The 7,412-nt window shown below is 34.6% G+C and overlaps 1 non-coding gene across 1 annotated transcript; it reads right to left on the bottom strand.

Moving 5' to 3' along the window:
• Positions 1-5,326: 5,326 nt before the first annotated feature.
• Positions 5,327-5,433, bottom strand: LOC148581697 (small nucleolar RNA R71). Its single transcript, XR_015899338.1, has one exon. It is a non-coding gene; the product is annotated as a small nucleolar RNA R71 (small nucleolar RNA).
• Between the last annotated feature and the right edge of the window lie 1,979 nt (positions 5,434-7,412).

The raw sequence follows: 7,412 nt of genomic DNA, 5'->3' as shown, positions 1-7,412 counted from the left end.
ATTAATTTTAATTTTAAAAAATAAATAAATAAAATTCAAAACAACAAAAAAGAGCCGTTATCATTCTCATAGTTTATCAAATATAATATTAGTTTTCTTAGTCTTTTAAAAATAACATAATTGTCTATATGTAATGAATGACTATAACGGGTTACAAACAAATAATACAATCTGTCACAACACAAATAATAAGTTTTAAATGTAATTAAAACCAATATAATTGTCTATTATGTATAGGGATGTCAATGGGGTAGGGCGGGGGCGGGGGATGCCTCCCTGCTCCCCATCCCTGCCCTGAGATTTGCTCCCCATCCCTGCCCATTCCCCGCCGTGGGGGAATATTGCTCCCCATTTCCATTCCCCACGGGGCCCCATTCCCCGCGAGGACCCCATTCCCCATGTATATAATAATTCTAACTAATTATTAATTTCCATATGAATAGAGCTGCAAGTATCTATCTTATACAAAAACTGCAAGATTTTATACAAAAAGTCTAAATGACACGATGGTGACTTCTTTCGAAATAGTAGATGAGGTGGGAGACGCGGCAACAAAGAGGAGAATGGACACGACGGCAGAGTTATGAAAAAGAACGCCACAAAAAGAAATTACGACGCGGTAAGGGTGATGGCACAGTGAGGTGTGACGATGCGGTGAGAAGGGTGACGAAGGGGTGGCTGCAGAGAGGTTGGATGAAGTATGGACTGCCTTAGGAATCTCTGAATTGAAGAAGAGTTATGCAAATAAAGATTAGGAGTTTTGGGTTTCTATATATATGTGTGTGTGAGAAATTTCTAAAAAACATATATGAGAAATAAACTATTAAGGATAATTCAAGGAATTCATAAATTTCGGGGAATAGCGGGGACGGGGCGGGGATCCCCGCTCGGGTCCCCGCGCCTGCTTCGGGGGAATTTTGTCCCCCATCCCCATCCCCGCAGAAAAAATTCCCCACAATCGGATCCCCATTCGGGGCAGTCCCCGCAGGGATCCCCGCGTCTCGGGAAATTTTGTCATCCCTAATTATGTAATATTGTAACGAATGACTATAACAATTACAAATAATATAGAACAACATAAATATTCATATACTTAAATGCATATTTCTAATTCTAGAACATCCATTCACATTCACAGTATAATTATTTTAAAAAGAAATTAAACTTTTACTTTTGTGATCTTATTACATAATATATTAAACTTTTTTTATTTTTGGTCGAATTGTATTCATTAATTATATCATTTATATATTATTTTTTTTTCTCTTTTAACAATTTACACTTTTTAATATTATTTAGTTATAATGTTGTTGAAAATACATAGTATTATCATGATTCATCAAAAATAAAATTAGAAAATTAAACTTTAATTTCAACTATTGAAATATTATATTCAAACTTGCATTTCATTTAAGAGTTTTATATCTTTATATAGTATTTAAATATAATCTCAAAAAGAAAAAATATACAAAAATAACTATTTTTTTTTTTAATCAAAGATAAGAATATTCAAACTTACAACCCCTAAATGAGTATGGGGAGGTTATGCCATTTGAACTATATATAGCTCATTGGCATAAAAAAATGACTATTTAAATGAACAAAAATTAGAATGATAATATAAAGTCAAATAAGTAATTTCAAGTTGAGTATTTTCACAATTTTATTTGAATTTTAATTTATGTATAAATTTAAAATTAATTTACATATTTTAATAAAAAAAAGAATACATAAATTAATTTTTTGATTTACAATTATTAAATTAACGTTACTGTTTAATTTAAAATATATTTTATTTTTTATTAATTAGCAAATATACATACATGTAATCCTTAGATATTTTCATCGATTAATTTTTTAAGATCACATAACATGCTATTAAGAAATCAAAGATAATTAACTTAGTTGAGAATTACAATATATTAAACGCTCATGAAATGATTGAATAAGTAAAATGATTTTTTTTTTTATAGTAAATAAGTAAAATGACTCTAATTAATAAGGACCAACACAATTTGCCCAATAAATCTTTTTATGGTTTTCTTTGATTTAGCCTTTAGCTATATATATATATATTGTAAGAATCCGATTTTGGTAAATTAATTTTTCTGGTTATTTTATAACGAATTCTGTAAAATAATTTTGAATCACGAACCAATAACTATTAGTGAGGTAGGGCTAATGATAAAAAAAAAATAAAAATAAAAATAAAAAAATGATGAAAGGGCAGGTAAGTACTTATTGTTAGCATCTTTTGCTATATATAAAAATGAGTGTTTTTGAATTTGCTAAATTGTGATCTTAGTTTGATAGGGTGATAGGGATTTTTCAAAGGATTTTCTTGCAACATATGGTTCAGACTTTGGAAATATTTGCTATGCAATTGATCATTGTGACAACTGCCTCTAAATATCACTAACTGGTAATCCTAAACATAGAGTGATTGAAGAAAGAACATTTGAGAAAATTAAAGAGTTTTATGCTGGAGAGAGAGAGATGAAACAATTCATCTTAGGTATATGTAGGATTTGGCCTGTTTTATCTCTCGTTGTGGGATAAGAACAACCTAGAGTTAGTCTTGGTCTCAAATTCAAATCACTATGTTAGAGATTGATTGTGCCCAAATTCACTTCACCTTATTTGTGCATTCACAATTTTAGTTATTTTTCTTGCTTTTAATTCTTGTTTTCTTAGGTTTGATTACAGTTTCATCTTCGAATCTCATTATTTTTAAGTATCTTTTGTTATTAAGGTGTTTGCTAAGTGTTTTCAAGTAAATACAGGATTAAAGAGATAAAAATCAAGTAGCAAGGAGAAGATGATCAAAGAGCAACACAACAGAGCTTCTCAAAATAGCAGAATGTTGTGCATATGCACAAGTTTCAAAAACTGTCTTGTTGTGCATACGCACACCTCGTACGTACGCACAAGTCTATCTCAACAAAAGGGGCGTGCCACGCCCTATAATTACCAAAGCTTAGGCATGCCGCATTGAAGGAAGGCGTCCCATGCTGGAGCAATGCGTGCCACGCCCTGAAGGAGTGATTCCCATGTTGCGCGTACGCATAACTCATGTGTATGCACAAGTTGCAAAAATGGTCGTGCTGTGTGTACACATGTCTTGTGCATACGCACAAGTTCATTTCAAGAATTGGGGCGTCCCACGCTGGGCAGGGCGTGCCACGCCTAAGGACCAAGTGAAGCACCTGGAGCAAGCAAAGTTCAGGCGTGCCGCGTGCACAGTAGGGCGTGCCATGCCCTAACCAAAGTTTAAGGGGGTGTGCCATGCAATGAAGCCAGCGTGCCATGCCCTAATCAAGAATACCAGCCCAATGCAAGCACCAGTGATCATTCTCCAATGCCAGTTTCAAAGATCTGATTTCAAATTAAAGATTGAAGAAGACTCTATGATTAATTAGTTTTGATTTTGATTCTATTTTGAATTCAAAGATTTGAATTAATTAGAGATTATGTTAATCATTCTTATTAAGATAAGATTAGGTTTGACTTTTGAATTAGAAATTCTAGGTATAAATAAGTAAATTGGATTCACAAAGACAACCTAGTTCCTCCGAAACACTTTCATCTTTGATTTGGCACCCAGCATGAGTCACTAAACTTTTGTCAAAGGGTTAGGAGCTCTGTTCATGTTTCAATAGTTTATTAATCTAAGTTTTTCTTTGTTTTAAAGTTTTGTATTAATCTGTTTATGATTGAGTATTTCGTTCTTCATCACTAAAGGATTAGTAGCATCGACAGGTGTACTAATCCCGTTTTGGATTTGTTTACTGATTCGACATAACTGATTTTCAAATCTTGCTTGAAAATTCTTTCACATAACTTTTTGAATCAACTAGACGTAGTGGTTTTCTAAGTGTGCAACACAATACATGATTTTTTATTACCCTAGTTTTGAATACGTGACATATAATTTAGATTAGGAAAATTCTTGAAAATTGTGTTTTCTCATTGAGAAAATGAATCGGATTTTTGAACTTAACCTCTTTGATTAACCGATCGACTAAGACATTGGCAGTTGGTTAATTAAAGAGAAACCGAGGAGCCAAGACATCGAAAATCGGTTGCTTTAGATTCGTCATGAACAGAGATTTGCAAACTTTAAAATTAACTTAACAAAGTTTGATTCCTTTGAGGATGAATATTTCCAAAACCCTAGACATTCCTCAACATTGATTTCTTCCAATTCAACAATCACTGCCTCCTCCGAAGCATTCAGCATTCAAGTTTCCAATCATTTGAGCATTCTAGGGTTCTTCAGCATTCCTCAATCTAGGTTCTATTTGATTTAATTAATGATTTAATTCGACATTTGCATGATCAATTCTTTAATCCTCGTGGAAACGATATCCACTCACCGTGATATTACTTGAACGATCCGGTGCACTTGCCGGTATCTGTAAGCTTCACTTTTCGCTCATCAAGTTTTTTGTGCCATTGCCAAGGATTAATTGAGATTGACATCATAATTTGGGTTAAAGTGCTAAATTAGATCTTTTTTATTTTGTTTTCATTCTAGTATTATTTCTTTTTCATTATTAGGGTTTTCATTTATATTTACTTCTCTTTCATTGTTAGGGTTTCTGTTTGAGTTTTATTTCTTTACATCATTAGGATTTTATTTTATTCTCCCTCTTTTATTTATATACGTTACTTTGAATCAAGTTTGGTGTGCTCTTTTGTCTCAGTAATTTTCTCTCTTATTGTTTTAAATTTTATTCCTTCCACTGGTGCCTTTGATTTGTTTTCTTTTTGTGCATGCAAGGGAGTAACAATTCAAAAGAGCTCCTTCAATACGATTCTGAGATTGAAGGGAGTGAAAGCTCGAAAGAATCTCTTCAATATGATCCTGAAATTGAATTGACTCTATTCCGATTTAGAAAGAAATCAAGAGCCAGGAAGGAAGAGGAGAAGAATATGGATGAAGGACAAAACAATATAATGAGAACTCTTAGAGATTTTTACCACTTTCACCACTGATAGTTGTGGCAGTAGCATAGTGAGGCTAGCTATTGAGGCCAACAACTTTGATTTGAGCCTTCTCTTATTCAATTGGCACAATAAGACCAATTCAGTGGCAATCCATAAGAGGACCCGAATGTGCACATATCTAGTTTTCTGCAGATATGTGACACGGTTGAGAGCAATGGAGTTTCTCCCGAAGCTATAAGACTGAGGTTATTCCCATTCTCTTCAAGGGATAGAGCCAAACAGTGGCTCTAATCTCAACCATTGGGAAGTATAGCAACTTAGGATGACATGATAAATAAGTTTTTGACCAATTAATTCCCCCTCTCAAAAGCTAGCAAGGTTGAGGAATGACATTCACACTTTCGCTCAAAAACAGGGGGAGTCACTTTATGAGGCATGGGAGAGATATAAGGAGATAATAAGAAAATGCCCGCATCATGCTTTTCCTGAATGGTTGTAACTCCAAACATTCTATGATGGAGTGTCTCAAGCTTCTAGAACCTTGATTGATTCCTCAACTAGAGGATCCTTACACCAGAAGACACTCGAAAAAGCATTGGAGTTGATAGAAACAGAAGAAGCATTAGAATTGATAGAAATAGTAGGAAATAATCACTACATGTATGGCAATGAGATAAAAGTGAAGAAGGGAGTCATAGAGCTAGACACACTAGATTCTCTCTTGACACAGAATAAAGCCATGTCCCAACAAATCAATTTACTCACTAAATAAATAGGTAACATGCAAGTTTCAGCCGTGAGGACACTAGCCACAACATGCAACTTATCTAGAGGAGCTCATCAAGATGAAAATTGTGATTTATTCAAAGAGGATCAACCCTCTTAGAAACAAGTGAATTATATGGGCAATTTTTCAAGAAATTCACAAAATGAGCTATTCTCAAAGACATACAATTCAGGTTGGAGAATCCATCCAAATTTTGGGTGGAAAAATCAATGACAGAGAACTTTCAACACTCCATATCAACAAGGGTCATCTTCAACACAACTACAAAATTTTCATAAGCCCCCTATTGAGAACACTTTAGACAATTTTTCCAAAGAATTCATGCAACAAACCAAGGAGTTCATAATGGAGCCAAGATCTAACTTCAAGAATCAAGAGGTTTTTATAAGGAACTTGGATATGCAAGTTGGTCAAATGGCTAAACAATTGGCAGGGAAACCTCCAAACTCCTTTCCTAGTGACATAATTCTAAATCCTAGGGAGGAGTACAAGGTTATCAATCTGAGAAGTGGCAAAGTGGTTGGCCAAGAGTCAACAACAGGGAGAAGAAAAACCATCAAAGGAGGAAAATAAGCAAACATAAGAGATCCACATTCCACCACCTCAAGCTCCAAGAAAATCACAAGAGAGAGAACGTATGCACCTAGAATTCCCTTCCCACAAAGATTACAAAAGGATATTCAACAGCAATAATACTCTAAATTTTTGGAAATCTTTGCAAATTAATATTCCATTTGTTGAGGCTTTATAACAAATGCTTCTATATGCAAAATTTATGAAGGAGTTGCTAACCAAGAAAAGGACTCTCAAAGAAGATGAAACTATGATCCTCACTAAGGAATGCAGTGCCATTATCCAAAGAAAGTTGCTTCAGAAATTGAAGGACCCAGAAAATTTTCAAATCCCATGCACTATTGTAGACATCACTATTGGAAAAGCACTATGTGACCTAGGAGCAAGCATAAACTTAATGCCATTGTCCATGATGAAGAAAATGCAAATAGAAGAAGTCAAACCCACAAGAATCTCCCTTCAAATGGCTGACCAATCAATAAAGCTCTCTCATGGAGTAGTGCAAAACTTGTTGGTTAAAGTAGGGGATTTCATATTTCCTGTAGATTTTGTGGTTCTTGATATGGAGGAGAGTGACAATGCTTCTATCATTCTAGGAGGCCTTTCCTAGCCACTGGACATGCAGTCATAGATGTTTAAAGGGGAGAATTAACACTAAGAGTCTATGATGAGCAATTGAGCTTTAATGTTTTCAAGACCATGCAACATCCCAATAAGATAGAGAATTGCATGAAGATTGATCTAAATGATGTCTTAGTAGAAGAGACCATTGAAGAAGGGCTACTCTCTGACATTCTTGAAGATCATCAACCTCTAGTGCTAGAAACTAAGGAAGAAATATTGGAGGAAAAGGCCACTGTGGGACAATTATGGAAGGAAGTTGCATGTTTCTTTCAAAAAGATGGCGAAAGATTCCATGACTCTTGGAAGAGGTATAATAAGCTACTGGAGAGAAATCCACAACACGATGTACCCAAGGAGATTATAATCCTATACTTCTACGATGGGATCTCTAGAGACTACAGAGAAGTGCTTGATGGATGGGCTGGAGGTTCATTGAAAAAGCAAACAACAGAGGAAGCTTGGACATTGATAGAAGAGT

Source organism: Arachis ipaensis, chromosome B10, assembly GCF_059453495.1.
Source record: "Arachis ipaensis isolate K30076 ecotype BB chromosome B10, ASM5945349v1, whole genome shotgun sequence".
NCBI lineage: Eukaryota > Viridiplantae > Streptophyta > Magnoliopsida > Fabales > Fabaceae > Arachis > Arachis ipaensis.
The sequence above is the reverse complement of the archived record's forward strand: the minus strand, read 5'-3'. Positions and strand labels throughout refer to the sequence as shown.